At 54.6% G+C, this 17482-nt stretch overlaps 1 pseudogene; it reads left to right on the forward strand.

Moving 5' to 3' along the window:
• Positions 1–17482, forward strand: part of LOC140681475 (uncharacterized) — a 198655-nt pseudogene that overhangs the window by 87530 nt on the left and 93643 nt on the right.

The raw sequence follows: 17482 nt of genomic DNA on the forward strand, positions 1-17482 counted from the left end.
GCAATCATAGCCCCAATTATCTGCTTTAACAAGTCCCTTGAGAGCTTTGTACTGACACCCAGTGGGGCTCATTAATGCTTTCAGATACTCAAGTTTTTCCAGGTACTTTGGATTTTCCTTTCCACATTGAGAGGTTTTTGTGCCATTTTCAGTCTCTGAGAGGTTTTTGTGTGATCCTGTCCTCCAATTCTCCCCTCCACGATGAGGAGCCTGTGTTGGGGATGGACCTCAGTGGGACCCATTAATGCATTGAGACCTTTTGGTTGTTTGCTCTTGATTTTAACTCCTGGAAAGGTTTGTGCAATCTCCTCTCAGGCCCTGAGGTTCCAGGGCTCAGTTCCAAATGCACCACGGGGTTCAATAGGATCAAGCAAGTCCTGACAAACCATGGCTCTGCCTTGATTTCCCTCTTGTCTGGGGCAGTTCTTCAGGAAGTTTCTGTCATGGTTTTTGTTTGCTAATTTGAGCTTTCTCGGCCAGTGCATTAATTAGTGTGGTGGGTTCAGTGTTGGCTAATTACCAGTGCACTCACTATAAAATACTTACTAATTTCCTGCTGCAAGATAGGATTAGGAGAAAGGCAAAGTGGGATTAAATCTTTAAAAGGGTATAAAGAAGAGTTTGTTAACAGTAATTAAAAAAATGATTAATAAGGATCAGAAGAAAACTTTCAGAACACTTACCCTCTCCATTCAACCTTTTCTTACTTACTTTTTATGCAAAGGGACAAACCAAAACAATTTCAGTCACTTTACCACCTCTAGAAAAATCCTTCTTTAGTTCACTCAGGGAGAGGAGTCTCTCTTTCTTGCTATGGAGACTTCTCCACAAGAAAACAGTTCTCTTGTAGCTCTCAATTTCCATGAATAACAGCCACTCGGAAAAAGTGAAATCGTGAAGTCTCTCCCATTTTTTCAGTTTTTCCCACAGCTGTGTTTATGGGCCGTGCCAACTTATGGGGTATTAGTTTCAGGATGAGTTGTTTAAGAGCAAAGGTTCTCTTCATCTATTTCTGAGATCATCTTCATCTCTGGGAACAGAGGTCTTCTTCTCTCCCTGAGGGCACAGCGTCTCATCACTCTGCTCTCTTTGTCTATTCAAACTTCTCCTGGGATCACAGCTACTTCAACATTTGATTACTTTGGCGTGGAGGCTTTGCTGAAACAAGTCATCTCCCCATACTTTTCAATGCCTAATAGGGAAAAAGAGAGTCTGATGTATCAATGACATCCTTCTCCAAATTTTTATCAGAGTATTTCAGCCCCAAGATCAAGGCATCTCCTCATCCCTCCCATCTGGGACTCAACTTCCTCTTCACTGACCTCGGTGTCTTCATGTTGCCCCTCTGTGTGCCTGCCCTCTGTCCTTTTCTCTTGCTAGAGGGAGGATGGCAGCACTGCCAGAGTCAGTATCTGCTGGGGGCTGCAGATGGTTCCGTGACCCCAGCAGGACTCGGTGGCCAATTCTAATTTTGGCCATGGTTCCTGGACATGAGGACCAGTTCTTTTCCATAGGAATGGAGGAATATAGCCCCAGTGTTTCAGGGGGAGACAAGAGCTGACCACCAGAGGACAAGGCCAGCCAAAGCTGCCCGATTTTTTTCAGGGAAATACCCTTGAATATAGGAAATTTTTTAGGCAATGTCAGTTTTGGCAATGGGCATCTGAAATGAAGGACGGTTCTTTTCCATACAAAGGAGAGCACTGAGCCCCAGTGCTCCAGGAGCTGATGAGAGGCAGCCCTTGGCATTCCAACATCAGCCAGACCTGTCAGGTGGCCCCTGGCAGGCCAAGCCAGCCAGACCTGTTCCATGTTCCCTCGGTTCCATGGGGCCCCACAGTGTCCCAATGGTCCCTGGCTTCCAGGAGGCCCTGAGGTGTCACAATGCCCCCTTGGTGACACCAGGCCCTGAAGGGTCGGAATGGTCTCCATGGTTCCATCAGGCCCCACAGAGTCATAATGGTCTCTGGGTCCATGAAGCCCCGCGGTGTCACCATGGCCCCTTGGTTCCATGGGCTCCAATGGTGCCACAATGATCCCCTTGGTTCCATGAGGTGCCCACAGTGTCACACTGATCTCCATGGGAAGGAAAGAACCGAGCCCTAGTGTGGCAGGGGCAGCCACCAGAGGCCAAGGGCAGCCAGGCTTGATGGTACTGGCAGATTTTGCCTGGGAGCAATCCTTCAATGTACTGAGTTTTAGAGTTGGAATCCCAATTTCAGACAAGGACATCCGGAGGAGCAGGACGGTTCTTTTCCAAAGGAAGGAAAGGACGGAACACCAGTGTTTGAGGGGCAGATAAATGGCGGCCACCAGAGGCATAAGCCAGCCAGACGTCTCTGTCCTGGCATCATTTTTCTGGGAGCTATTCTTGTATATAGGGAATTTGGGAGGCAGATCCCAAATTTTGGCCATGGGTGCCTGGTTGAGATGGATGCTTTTTAAGCAAGAAAAGCACACGGACTCAGTGTCTGAAAGGCAGATGAGAGGTGGCCCATGGGTGGCCAAGGCAGCCAGACCTGTTTCTGTTGGCAAGTTTCATCAGGGAACAAACTTTGCATATAAGAAAATTTGGGGAAGGAATCCCAGTTTTGGCCATAGGCCCCTGGAGAAGAAGGACAGTTCTCTCCCATAGGATGACAAAGCAAAGAGTCAATTGTGACTCTGGGGTCCCACGTAACCAAGGGGCCATGGTGACACAGCAGGGCCACGTGGATCCAGTGGTCCATTGTGACACTGCGGATCCAAGGAGACCATGGAGACACCCCCAGAACCTCATGGAACCAAGGAGTCCATGGTGACCCAGCGGGGCTGCATGGAGCCAATGGTCCATGGTGACACTGCCCATCCAAGGAGGCCATTTGGACACTGCAGAAGCTCATGGAGCGAGGTGGCCATTGTGACACTGAAGAACTTCATGACACCAAATATCCATGGGGACACAGCAGGGCATCATGGAACCCAGGAACGGCTGTTGGCAGTGCGGAAACTCCTGGAACCAGGGGCTGTTGTGGCACTGCAGCACCAACACAGCTGCTGCACCTTGTCCCCTGCCCTGCACAGCTCCTTGGGAGGCACGGCAGGAGCAGCACCCTGGGAGCCTCGGGAATGCCCCTCTGGGATCCGTGGCACACACTCCCAGGGGCTGGAATTCCAGTTCCCAGCCAGGAAAAGATGTTCCTGCCCTTGAAGGCAAAGCTCTTATGTAAGAGCCAAAAGCCAAATGGAGCAAGATCTTAGAGTGACATTTCACTGCCAGCCTTCATAACTTCACCCATGGTTGTCGTAGCTCATGGATTGGGAATTAAATCAGGGCAGGGCCTTTGGTGGGAGCTGCCCTGGGTCAAGGGAGACACTGAGAGAGAAACAGAGCAGGCAAAGGAAAGCAGGAGAGAAAGGAGGTGTTTTGGTTTGGAATGACACGTGTCTGCTAAGGAAGGCAGGGGCCTCCCATGAAATGGAAAAATGTAGATTCTTTCTGTCTGAATTGTTATAAATTTGAAATTAAGGGGGCCTCTCTAGTAAAAATATGGGAGCAGGAATAGCAGTTTTTTATTAGGGAAGAAAATAAAAAGATAAAATAAACAATGCAGTAAATGAAAACAACACTTGACAGAATCAGAATACAACCTGACACTCTGTTGGACAGGGTGTTGGCTGCAGTCCAATTGGAATGGTGGCTGCAGTCCTCCTGCAGTGTCAGGTGTGGCTCTGTTGGAGAAGTGATCCTGTAGAAAAGGGTGTCTTCTTCTGAAGAGGAAGAGGCAGCTGTTCCTCTGAGAAATCCAGCCCAGAAAAAGCTTTGTTGGTGGGCCAGAATCTCAAGATTAGATGCAGGTAGGAATGCTTGGCTCCTCCATCTGGGCGGAACATCTCACAGTGGGATGTTATAGTTCTTATCAGTCATGCAGTGACATTCAATGGTTCATTATCAGCAGATGTCTCCCCTGAGGGATTGTGGAAGAGATAAGGAAAAACTGCCCACTTAACACAGGACAACTGCCATACAGATGGCAAATAGAACACATCTTGCTTTTCAGTCTGGGGCAGGAGGTCACAAACAAAATCAGCTGAGAAGGCGGCACTCTGAAAAGCAAACCAAAATTGACAGAAAATGAATGGAACAGAAATCAATAATTCTGGAAGTTTTATTTACTATCAAAATAAATCACACCCACTCAGACCCACACAATCTTAATCCCACAACCTCAAATTTAGATCTCACTTCTCCCGATCTCCTTCCAACCCCATCTCACCCTAGAGGCTGTGGAATTGAGTAATTTTGGCATGGGACTGAGGTGGGAACCAGCCATTTTGAGGTGGGATTGAGCAATTTTGGGGTAAGATTGTGGGGTTTCCAGTGGGATTGAATAATTTTGAGGTGACAGAGCAATTCACCTTGGCTTTTGGAGTGCAAAGATATGGAGAATACTACCAGATATCCCCCAAGAACCCACAAATCCTCCAGAATACGTTCCCAAACCATAAATCCTACCTCAGATACCTCTTAAATGGTGGGACTTTTGACATCTCTGATCAATACTCTTTTTAGTCGTTTTTCAGGTGTTTTCAAGTGATAAAGACAAATCAGAAGAAAATTAGGGTCAAACCAAAACCAGAGAGCCCTTGAGCATCCCCTGGGCACAAGACAAAACAAACTCAGCAGAAATTAAACTTAACCCTCCATAAAATGCCTTGAGGAATATTTGCTCTTCCCACAAGTCTCTTGTGATGGAAACACAAACAAATCCCAAACATTAATAAACCAGCAGCAGAAGAAATTCTGTGGCAATTCCAAATTCCATCACTTCCAGCACAGCTCTACCTCAGATGCTGGCAGGTTCCAAAAAAGAAATATGGAAATTTGGCCCAATACAGATTATTAAAAGGAAGGGAAAGGTCTGTGGAGCTGTCACAAAGGTGACGGGAACGAAGAAAATAATGATTCTCATATTTGGAAAAGCCCCCAAGCCTGCGAATTCACTAATTATTCGGGAGTTTAGCTACTTGAGCTGGGCTTCTTGTAGGACTTTAGTAGCCTTGTGTTCCTCACCTTGGGGTGACTGATCCTGGTCAGTTTCACTGGTATGATTTGCTCCCTTTCCTCCAGTGACTTTAACGAACTTTTCAGGGAAGGACAGGAATATATTTTCTTTACACTGGCCACCCACAACAGCCATTTTCCTCATAAGTTCTCCCAAAAGTTGCTCAGAGGAAGCTGCATCCAAGTTTCCAAGAGTTCCTCCAGAAAGAGGCAGAACCTCCTCAGAGGAGGGAACCATGCTGTTGTCAAAAAGGCACTTGGGGTCAGACAGCAGTGCCCTGAACTCACTGTGCAAAATAATGTTGCAAGCTGGTTAATAAAATTGTTAGAGAAATGCCTCTGCCCCAATTAAGGTGCTAAGGAGACCAAATCCAAGGTGGATTTTATTGAACAACAAATGTGAGGTAGAGAGAGGGATGGAAAGAAAGAAAAAAGGGGGGAGAGCAAGGGAGTGACAGGGACAGAGATCTCCCCTGGGGCCGGGCAAGTGTGACATTGTCCCCTGTGTGCGTGTCCTTCCCAGGGTGGGGGTTTTACACCTGAGCCAGTTTGGGTAAGGGGGGTGGTGTTCACCCCCCACCCCGAGCAGGGATTGCCTCACTGTTTCAGGTTACAGCGTCAGATGTAACCAAAAGTGTTTTCAGTCACCATCTCCATAAACTGTTATCAACAGGTGGGGCAGTGTTCTTTATCTCTTCCATGGCTCAGCCCTGATAATGCCCTCCAGGGGCCATCTTCTGTTAATGGGCCATTGAGTGTCACTGCAGGACTGATAAAATTACATCATCCCATTGTGGGATGCTCCGCCCAGGGGGCGGAACCAAGCATTCCTACCTGGATATAATCTCACCCTTGCAACACCACGACCACCTTGCCTACTGCATTCCCAGAGGACAAGAGCTCCATAACCACCACTAGACCTTCAGAGGAAGGCCAGACCCTTCTACAGGATCACCGCTTTGACAGAATCACGTTCATCACTCCAGCCGGACTGCAGCCACCATTTCATCAGACTGCTAACACCAACCTGACCAACGGGGTGTCAGGTTATATCCTGACTCTGTCAGATTAAGCCAGTGTTTCTGTATCATTGCCTTGATCTTAATTTTCTTACTCCATTGTGATTCTGGCTTAGGGTCTCCACCTGGTTTGCCTTCAAACCAGTACAAAACTCACTGTGCTCATACCTTTTTTCCTCCCAAAACAGGATTTCCCATTCCCAAACATTCGCCAGATGGAGGAGGAGGCGACGAGGAGGAGGAAGATGCCCCAGGACTCCCAGGCAGGTGAGGAGGAAGTCAGTGCCCCTTTCCCCCTCTCTCCTGCTCCATCTCCCAGCCCAGCACAGCCCCCAGCTGCAGGACAGCCCCGCTGCCGGTGCCCTCCTGCCGGGGACACACTGGGGGGATCTCCTTGCCCTTCCCTCTGGCACGGAGGCAAATCCCATCCTCTCCTTGTCCTTCCTCCCCCAGAGCAGGAGCTGAGGATGGAGACCATGGAGGAAAAATCCCCATGGCAGAACCACATGGAAGAGGCCGATTTGAGCAACTCCACAGTGCAGGAATCTAACGAGGAAAACCCCCGTCAATCGTACAGGAGAAGAGGCTGCAAACCCAGCCCAGGGTTCTCCAAGGAGGAAAGACCCACCCTGGGCCAGGAAGGTGAGCAGAGCTTCAGCCAGAGCTCAGAGCTGGTGGTCCCTGAGCAGCATCATGATGGGGAGACGCCCTACAAGTGCTTGGAATGTGGGAAGAGCTTCAGGCAGAGCAGCACCCTGATCTGCCATCAGATGATCCACACCGGGGAATGGCCCTACGGGTGTGGGGAGTGTGGGAAGGGCTTCAGCTGCAGCTCCAAACTTGTCTTCCACCAACGCGGCCACACTGGAGAGAGGCTCTAAGAATGTCCCAAGTGTCAGAAGAGGTTTCAGACCAGCTCTGAACTCCTTGTACATCAGCGGATTCACACGGATGAGAGGCCCTTCCGCTGCCCCGACTGCGGGAAGGGCTTCAAGCACAACTCCAGCCTCATCAACCATCAGCGCATCCACACCAGGGAACGGCCCTATGAGTGTGGGGAATGTGGGAAGAGCTTCAGCCAGAGGTCCCACCTGATCATCCACCAGAGGATCCACACTGGGGAGAGGCCCTACGAGTGTCCTCAATGTGGGAAGAGCTTCTCCAGGAGCTCTCACTTGACCAGACACCAACAGAAGCACCGTAAGGGAAGCCCTGTAAGTGCCCCGACTGCAGGAAGACCTTCGTGCACTGCTCCAATTCCATCCCCCATAGGAGGACCCATGTTGGGCAGAGCCCTGGTGACCCACATTCCAAGTGATCCCTGCTCAGAAGACACCTGTAAGGTGGTTTCCACATTCTCCTAGTTTCCCATAGGCACCTGGATGAACACAGAGGCAGGAACATCCATAAGGACACTGATCTAAACCAGAAATTCATTGGGAGGAAATGATTTGTTGACTTTACACCCCCAAAAATATCACCTGCTCTGTCAAGTTATTCTGGTGGCAGATCAAGCAGTGTTGCATGATCTTGGAGGTCGTTTCCATCTAAATAATTTCCTTCTTCACCCTGTCTAAACAACCAAAACTGGAGTGAAAATAAAGGAGTTAAACTAAGATATCTTAACCTGCACCATTTACCAGGGTTTGGGGGTGAATGTGTATTTGGTTCATTGGAATATTTTGGAGAATTTGGGTGTTCCGAGGCTATCAAAGCCAGGGGACATGTCCACAATCACAGATGTGTGCTGGCAGAATGTGTCCACCTGAGCTCACCAGTTTTCTAAGAATTCTGTCTGTCCCAGTCCCTGGCCTGTGTCTCCCCATTTGGGATGTTCTCCCAAAGTGCCCAAATCGCTGCTGAAGTGCCCGAGCTGATCCTGGCTGTAAGTGTTCCTGCCCACCAACCTCTCTTGGTCAGTGCCATGGGAGGTGGAAGTTTAGGGGCTCCTGGAGGGACTGGGAAGGGCTTCTGTCAATCTTGTGGGCATTTGTGGTGCTGGGAGGAGGCATGGAGGGGTCTGTGAGGGAGGTTTGGGTCCCTGACAGAGATGTGTGGCTTGCAGAGAATTTGGGCGGGTCTTAGAGGAGATGGAAAGGGGATTTGGTGGTTCTTGGGGACTTTCATCTTGCAGGGAGTAGTTGGGGAGTCCTGGCTGGGAGCTGTGGGGTGGTTTGAGGAGTCTGAGAGTGGCTGTGGGGTTGGGAGGGGGTTTTTGGGTAGTCATGATCCCCCAGAACCCCAAAGCAGCCACCAGACCTCACCCGCCAAGATGCTGCTGGAGGTTGGTGGCTCCATGTTGGGGTTCATCCTCCTGGCTCTGTAGGAGAAGGTGAGGGAGGGGTCCCCGGGGGCTGTGTGTGACCTACCCCTCCATCCTGGTGTCACCCCCTTGTCCCCCCCCCAAAGGGCTCCTGCCCCAGCTCTTGCTCCCCCAGAGGGAATTTGAGGAGGGGGCAGAGGGGGTGCGCAGCCCCTGCCAGGGCATGACCCCAGCCCAGTCCCTTTGTTCAGCACCAAGCTGGGCTCGGGGCTGCAGGAGGAAGAGGCCGGTGCGAAGCAGATCCTGGAGCTGGGACAGTGCTTGGGGTCAGGGCAAGGTCCTGCCCTGCACACCTGGCTCAGGTGTGACCCTGCCCAGGCAAGGGAGTGGCACATTCCCATTCCCTTGGATCAGGGCTGGGAGCAGCATTTGGAGCAGGGACATGGAAATCCTGGGAGTGACTTGGAGCACACTGAGGGGGGGCCAATGCCCCCACTCCTCCAGGCTCAACCCTTCCCCGCTGGGGAGATGCCAAAGCATCCACAGGGAGCATTTCCCTGCCCTCAGGGGAATTTCTCACAGGTGCCCTGCACTGACTCTCTGTGTCTGTGTGCACACAGGAGTGCCTGTGCTGGGGAAATGTGGCAGAAATGCTGCTCTTGGAGGGTTCTGAATTCCTTGGGTAGCTGAGCCAGTCAGGCCTGTAAGTAAGGTTAAATCAAATGGTCTAAGTGACACTGTAGTCCCCTTGATTCCATGAGGTCCTGCCATGCTCTAATAACCCCTTGGTTCCAGTGTGTCCCAAAGTGTCAGAACAGTCTCCATTGTTCCATGAGGCCCCAGAAAGTCACTGTGGTCCCCTTGGTTCCACAGGGCCCCACAGTGTAACAATGGACTCTTGGCTCCATGAGGTGCCACGCTGTGTCACAATGGCTCATGGTTCCATGAGGCCTCACAGTTTAACAATGGTCCCTTGGCTCCATGAGGCCTTGCTGTGTCACAATGGACTTGGGGTTCCATGAGCTTTCCTACTGCCAAAAACAGTCTCCCTGGTTCCACAGTGTCACCATGGTCCCTTTGTTCCATGAGGTTCCATAGCAGAACCTTGGTTCCATGGCCACCTTGGTTCTGTGTGACCTTGCAATGTCACAATGGACCTGTGGTTCCACGAGGCCTTGCTGTGTCACAATGGCCCCTTGGTTCCAAGAGATTTCTCAGGGTCACAATGATCTCCTTGGATCCGTGGTATCACAAATCACAAAGGCAAATGCATCTTGCCAAGAGCTGAAACACAGCAGACAGAGAAGATGTGAAAAGTGAGTGTGTAAAGGCCTTTTAATTCACAGCTCCCACTGAGAGCTTTGGGGCTCACAGATGGACAGAGATGGTTCTGCTCACCCCTCTGTCCAAAGGGGGGGTAACACACGCTGCTGCAGGTGCTTGGGTTGGTCTCTGCAGGTCCAGGTGGATGCCAAACCTGCTCTTCACAGCCTTCTCCCTTCCCCTGCCCCTCTGCCAAGTGCAGCGGGCCTCAAGGACTGAAAGGAGCACAGAGAGCCAAAGGGGGACACTTGCACCTGCCTCACTGGGAGCTCCCTGGGAAGCACTTTCCTTGAGAAGCAAGCCCCCGTCCTCCAAAGGCATTACCCCAAATGTGCGGCTTTTCTGCTCAACACCAACACACCCTTAGGAAACGCTGGCAAGGCTGAAGGCCTTCATGTCCTTTCAGGACAGGCACTCCAGCTCTAGCTCCTATTCCCCCAAGTGCCTTTCCAGGTGGAGGCTCAGACGTGCAGCCCCAGGCCCTCTACAAACACCAGCTGCTCAGTGCCTCTTCACCTGCCTCAACTCCTGCCTGCGCCCACGGCACCAAGACCAGGCTGTTCCCAGCCAGAGCCCAGAGCCCTGCTCCCGCAGGATGCTCTTGCCAGCACCTTCCAGGCCTCTCCGCTGTGCACACAGCGCTTTTCATGCCCGCTCCCAACAGGCTCTGGAAGGCAGAGCACAGCCTGGCTGCCTCTGCCACCAGCACAGCCCAAACACAGGCGGAGGAAGAAGCAGCAGGGGCTGTTTTGCGGCCATGCCCAAGAGAGACTGGCAGGGTGCCCTCCCTCTGCTCTCACTTGCTTGGCTTTCTGACTGGCTCTGAGCCTGGGGCTGCCATTCCTCACTTGTGGGCACCAGAACCACAGCCGGGATCCCGGCACTGCCTGACAGCGCTCTGGACACTGGCAGGGTCGCGCGTCCCAGTCTGGGGCACCGCGCTGCTGCTTCCTTTGCCCTCAGGCACACCCAAAGCTCCCTGCTAAGTCCGGATGGTCGCTGGTTCTGCCCTCTCCCTGATCCTGTGCAGGGATGGAGCACTGCTGAGCTTTCAGGAAGCTATTCCTGAAAACTTCCAGCGTTCCAAGCTCCTTTGTGGAAGCTTGCCATGGAATCCCTCACAGCTGCCTTCAGAGCATACTCAGCTTGGCTCTTCCAAATTCCAGGGGCTCCAGGCTGCTCAGCAAGATCTGCAACTCCACAGGGTTGTGGAACTGCACCTTCAGCACAGGCACCTCTCCAGCCTGATCTGCCCTCGTTCCTCTGTGTGTGTGTGCACTGAACACGGCGTGGAAGAGAACAGCAGCAGGGGCCTGTGTGTCCCAGGGCCCGGGATTTGCGCCGCTTCAGCTCCACAGAGATGCAGGTAAGGGGGAGAAACCAAACTGTTTATTAATGGAAGGGAAAGGGAAGGGATGAGATGGGAGCCAAAAAAAGGGAATGGGCAGCGTTTGAGGGCTGGAGGGAGGGAGCTGTCAACAGGGAGGGGGAAGGCAGCAGCTATGGGAGCTTGCAGCAGGCACAGCTGTGGCCAGCATCAGGTGTGCCTGGAGCTCCAATGACATTGAGTCCTGCTGCTCTCTTCACTGTCTCCTGGTACTCTGCTTGGGACCCTGGTTCTCTGAATCCAGCAGATGACCTTAGTTCTGCACATCTTTGTTCAAAAACTGCCTGAATTTCCAGGTTAGTGGAGGATGGGCTGTCATCTTCACTCATGGCTTGAAGGGCTGGAAGACAGATAAACTACCACAGTGAGAGACCAGGGGCTGTGTGACATCACAGAGATCTGTGTAACATCACAGGGGCTGTGTGACATCACGGGTCCTGAGTGACATCACAGAGAGCTTTGTGCCATCACAGATCCTGTGTGACATCACAGATCCTGTGTGACATCACAGAAACATCCATGTGACATCACAGAGTGCTGTGTGACATCACAGGGGCTGCATGACATCACAGAGAGCTGTGTGACATCACAGAGAGCTGTGTGAAATCACAGGTCCAGTGTGACATCACAGAGACATCTGTGTGACATCACAGAGACGTCTGTGTGACATCACAGAGAGCTGTGTGACATCACAGGTCCTGTGTGACATCAGAGATCCTGTGTGACATCACAGAACCTGTGTGACATCACAGAGAGTGGTGTGACATCACAGGTCCTGTGTGACATCACAGAGACGTCCGTGTGACATCACAGATCCTGTGTGACATCAAAGAGATGTCTCTGTGACATCACAAGAGGTCTGTGTGACATCACAGGGGCTGTGTGACATCACAGATACTGTGTGACATCACTAAAAGCTGTGTGACATCACAGAGAGCTGTGTGACATCACAGATATGTCTGTGTGACATCACAGAGAGCTTTTTGAGATCACAGAGATGTTTGTGACATCACAGGAGGTTGTGTGATGTCACAGAGATGTCAGTGTGACATTACAGAGAGCTGTGTGACAGCACAGAGATAACAGTGTGACATCACAGAGGTAACTGTGTGACATCAGAGAGCTGTCTGTGTGACATCACAGAGAGCTGTGTGACATCACAGAGATAACAGTGTGACTTCACAGACGGCTGTGTTACATCACAGAGATGTCCAAGTGACATCACAAAGAACTGTGTGACATCACAAAGATAACAGAGTGACATCACAGAGATGTCCATGTGACATCACAGAGAGCTGTGTTACATCACAGAGATGTCCGTGTGACATCACAGAGGGCTGTTTGATCTTGCACCTTCTGGAAGATGGAGTATCGCCCACTCTGTATTGCCCGGAGCACATGCAATGTTTGAAGTGCCAGCTCTGACATGGCACTACTGACATCCTCTGTCAGGCATTCAAGGGCTGCAAGAGAGAGGAACAGAGCCACGGTCAGATCCCGACTCTGTGGGGAGCCGAGGGGAGCCCGCCCTGCCAGGGCCATCCCAGCCAGCTCTTGCCATGGCCAGGAGGGATCAGGGACCAAGGGGATCAGCCCGAAGCTGCTGGCCACGCATCCCCCACGTGTCCCTGAAATCTCTGTGTGCTCTACCTAGGAGAGCAGAGCTCTCCGCAGCTGGGGCAGGGCTTGCAGCTCGCCCCAGCAGCCCCCGCTGTCAGCCCGCTGCCCTGTCTCACCTTTGAGGATCAGCTGGAGCTTTTCCTGCTGTCCCCTCAAGCTCCTCCCGGCCATCCCTGGGAACACAGAGCCTGTCAGGCCCGGCGGCACAGCTCCCTGCCAGCGGCGCTGCCAGCCCTGTGCCCACACGCCCTCCTGGCCCGGCTCGTGGCTCACCCATGAACCTGACGGCGCCTCTCGCAGGGGCTCCTGTGGGCTCTGCAGGTAGGGCAGGGCCCGGCGCAGGTGCTCGGCCACGCTGCTGCTGTCCTCTGCCAGCTGCAGAGAGCGGCAGGAGGGAAGGGTTGGCCCCGCAGCCCCGCCGGGCCGGGGCTCCATGGGCACCCGGCTCGGGCCGCAGGAGCCTGGAGCAGAGCCCGCGCGGCCTCGGGCTGCAGCAGCGGGCAGGGGCACAGCTGCCAGCCCGCACACCGAGCACCGCGCTCAGGGGGCTTCTCCAGGCTGGGGCTGCGGCTTCCCGGCCCTCCTTACCAGGCACTCGGTGAACTTCCACAGCTCCTGGTTCTTCACCAGCTTTTCAAGATCCCTCCTGTTCAGGAACTCGGCTGCACAAAGCAGCGTTTCCTGAGAAGCCTGGAGAGCAGCAGAGACGCGGAGATGGCCCCACAGCCCAGGGCGCAGGACCCATCCCTGTGCCAGGGCCTGGAGGAGGCTGCAGCCTGCGAGGTGCCAGGGCAGGAGGCAGCCCAGCCCCTGCCAGGGAACAGCAGCAGCTGCCGAGTCCTCACCTCTGCCACTCGCTGCTTCTCATCATGGCAGTGGAAGGAGAGTGGCAGCAGGCTCTGGTGCACGTGTGTCTTCAGAGCCTCTTTTTCTTTTTCCTGTGGAAAAGTCATCAATGTTCAGAAGAGGAGTATGGAGAGCAGCTGCACTTGGCTATTGTCCTGTATGAAGGGAAGAAAAAGAGACCCCAGCATTGGCTGCACAGGGCTCAGCTTGGTGCAGGCCTGCAAATCCACAGGGCACAAAGTGTCCAGGCAGCAGCCAGTGGCCGTGGCTGGGGGCAGTGAGCCTTACGGTGTCAAGGAGTGGCAGGAGCGCCTCAACCAGCTGCAGTGTGATGGGGCTGGGTATCAGCATGTCCTTGTCCAAGAAGATACAGCTGAGGAGCATGGCTGTCATGCTAATTATCTCTCCATCTGCATCCCACAGGAGCTCCACAAGACTTTCAGTCAGGCTCGACATTTTTCCTCTCTGTGAGGAACACAAGTCTGTGAAATGCCATCCTGCTGCTGCAGGGCCTAGAGGCCAAAGGGCTGTTCCAAAGCACTTGGGCAGCTGAAGCGGGAGGCAGGAGAGCTGGGAGCAGCTGGCCCAGCGCCCAAAGCCCAGCCAAGCCCAAGCGACTGCATTCCTGAGCGCAGCCTCTGCCCCTGCCCCTTCTCACCATTGAGAGATCCTTGATGAGCTCGAGAAGGGCCCTGAGCGCCAGGTGACGCCTCTCCTTGCACTCGCTCCTCAGGTGCCTTGACAAGATTTGCAGGACTCTGTCAGCACCGCGTTCACTCAATTCCAGGCACTCGAGGACCTGAAAGGCACAGGGCAGTGACAGGGGAGCGGCCGGCAGGAGCCCAGAACCGCACAGGGCTGAGCCCAGGCAGCAGCACAGGGCGCGGGCACCGTCCCAGGCACTGCGGCTGCGAGAGGGCAGAGAGCCGGGAGGCAGCTCAGCAAGGCAGCGCTGGCCTTCAGGCTCACCTCCACAAGGAACGCCAGGGAGGGCAGCTCCCAGCGTGGCTCCTGTGTGCTGAGCAGCCGGAGCAGGTAGCGAGCGATCCGAGAGCACAAGGGGATGGACACACAGGACATCTCCCTGGCAGGAGACAAAGTAACCAAGACTGTGGGCCAGGGGGACAAACCTCTCCCAGGACTGACTCACAGAGGTCTGGTCTTTCCCCAGCATCCTGCAAGGGCCCCTGGGCTATTTGGGAGGCGGCTCCTTGTGGACACCCTCCTCTCCCAGCCTTTTTCAGTCTGCTTGGCTGTCCCTCAGTGACAAGGCCCTCTGGCCCATGACCACAGGGACTGTGTGGGGCACCCCAGGCACAGAGCACAAATGTCAGAGGCAGCAGTGTGAAGGGGGTCTCACCTGGCCAGCAGACCCACGGCACAGTGGTGGGTGTCAGCACAGAGCAGTGTGTCCCAGCCACACTTGCGTTCCATTGCCACCACCACATCCTCGTGCTGCATTTGGCAGAGCAGGGACTTCACAAGGTCCACACTGCAAACCTGAGTGCAGAGCAAAGCCCAGGTCACATTGGGAGCACTGGTTCCTGCCCAGGGATTTGGCAAGGACAGGAGGACAGGCATGGAGCACCTGCTGGGGTTGGAGGCAAGGCCGTGTTGCTGCTGACATCCCTTCCAGAAGGTATTGATCTGCTCTGGCATATCCAGAGTGCTGAAGAACAGTTGGAAGAGCAGATGGACAAACAGGCGGGGGAAATACACGGTCACCATCTGTGGGACACAGGGCAGCTGGAGGATCTTCCACATCACCACAGTTGCCTGCAAAGGACAAAGCCCCTCGAGACAGCGCTCAGTGCCGAAGTGTCCGTGTGGCAGGGCCCAAGCAGGGGAGGGAGAGGCCCGGAGAGACGCAGGGGGAGCACCGGGCCTGGTGGCCCTGAAGCTGCCCCGAGGCCAGGTTTCAGCCCAGTGCCTGAGGCAGGGAGACGCCGTGGGGGAGGGAGGATGGAGAGCTGCTGGAGGGGTGGCCTTGGGGCCAGCAAAGGCAGAAACTCACAGCCAGGGCAAGGACAGCCGTGTGGTCCCCATCGGAGGTGCACGTGCTGTGCTCTGGCCAGCTGCCCAGCACATCGAGGAGTACGAGCATGGCCGGCTCTGCAGTCCTGGGCGAGCACATCATGCTCTTCCACATGGCCAAAGCAGCTCTGTGGGGTCAGAGCTCTGTCTCAGAGGAGTCTGGGACACAGCAGCGTGGCCTGGGTGGCAGCGGGGAGCTGAGCTGCTCTGCCAGCCCTGCCTCTGCCCACTGCCCCTCACTGGCAGCACGCAGGCAGCCCAGCCCTGTGGGGACTGGCCCCTGAGGGGCAGGGGGGGAGCATGGCAGCACACTCGGGGGCTGGCAGGGGCCAGGGCTTGCCAAGGGAACAGCCAGAGGGCCCTGGAATTCTCTGTTGGTCAGACACCTGGGACAGGCTGTACAGGGTGAATGGCTGCTGAGCCTTGTGGACACGTGGGCCCCGTACCTGTCACACACTGGGGCCACACGCAGGAGAGCCATCACCACGTCAGAGGGCTGTGCCTCTGTCAGATCCAGAAGGGGCCTGTACAGATTGTACTCAGGAAACTCATTGGCCACGAGGATGTACCTCATCATGGCAGGCACCTGGAGAAGGCAGGGGAGACTTGGAAAGCTGCCAGAGGAAGGAATGTGCCCAGCTGCCCCAGAGAAGTGCTTCCCTTGCCACCACACTGCCATGGCCTCAAAGGCTTCCAGGGAACAGCAGGCGTGGCTTCGGAGGCCAAGCAATTGCTGGGAGGATCAAACCCAGGCCACAGGCTGCTCACTTGCTTTGGGCTGGAAGGGCCCTCCTGCACAAGCAAATCCAGCAGGGCAGCACTTGGTCTTGGGCTCTGACCACAGTGCCCACGACGCTGCTCTCTTCCTCCCGAATCCTCTTCATGAGTTTGCAAACCATCTGTAGCAGAAGGGCAAGAAGCCCGGGATGTTGCATGGAGTGCTCCGAGCACAGTGCTGGGCTGAGCAGTGCCAGCAGGCCCAGCCCAGGTGGGGATGGCTGCAGGTACCTGCGCTGTTCTACGGAAGCGGCCACGGGTGCGTTCCTGCTCTCGTGTGCGCTGCACGGCTGCACCTGGCAAAGAGCGAGCGCAGCCCGAGCTGAGGGGCTGCGGGAGAGGCCGGAGAACACAGCCCAGCCCTGCGCTGCCCAGGCAGGGACAGCCCCGCGCCGCCCCAGGGCATGGAGCATGGCTGTGGGGTGTCTGCCCGGCCCCTATTCCATCCTGTCCATGGGCATGGCCCCAGGGGATGGGATGGGATGGGATGGGATGGGATGGGATGGGATGGGATGGGATGGGATGGGATGGGATGGGATGGGATGGGATGGGATGGGATGGGATGGGATGGGATGGGATGGGATGGGGCCAAGCTGGCTGCAGGCACCAGCCCTGTGGCCCAGCTCTGCCACTCACCCTTCTGTGGTGGCTGGAACTGCTCCAACTCTTCAGGCTGCTGTGCTGGGGCAGCTCCAGGGCCTTTTCTCTCCTCCTTCCCCCAGGCCAGCTTGGGCACGCTCGCAGGTCTGTTCTCTACGTCACTGCCTGGGTTCATGGCTACTTGCAGAAGGTGAAAAGGAAAAGGTCTGAGTCAGCAAGTGCTGCAGTCATGCCTTGAGGGCACCTGCAAGAGTGAAGTCTTGGCAAGGCTACAGAACAGCAAATCCTGCACTCTGGTCTTGGGGGCTCCAGCCACAAGGACAGGAGACTCCTGTCAAGGACAGTGCAAAGCAAATGCCACGGTCTGCCCTCGAGGGCAGCTGCAGAAGAGATGCCTCGGGAAGGCCAGGGGTCACCAAGTGCTCTGGTCTGGCCACGAGGTCACCTGCAGGAGTAATACCTCGGGAAAGCTCTGGGTCAGCAAGGAACATGTTCGCTGTGAGAGGGCTCCTCACAGCACCGTTCTCTCTGTCCTGTATCGTCGCGTGCACCAAGCACTGTGGAGTGGC

The sequence above is a fragment of the Taeniopygia guttata genome, chromosome 36 (genome assembly GCF_048771995.1).
Source record: "Taeniopygia guttata chromosome 36, bTaeGut7.mat, whole genome shotgun sequence".
NCBI lineage: Eukaryota > Metazoa > Chordata > Aves > Passeriformes > Estrildidae > Taeniopygia > Taeniopygia guttata.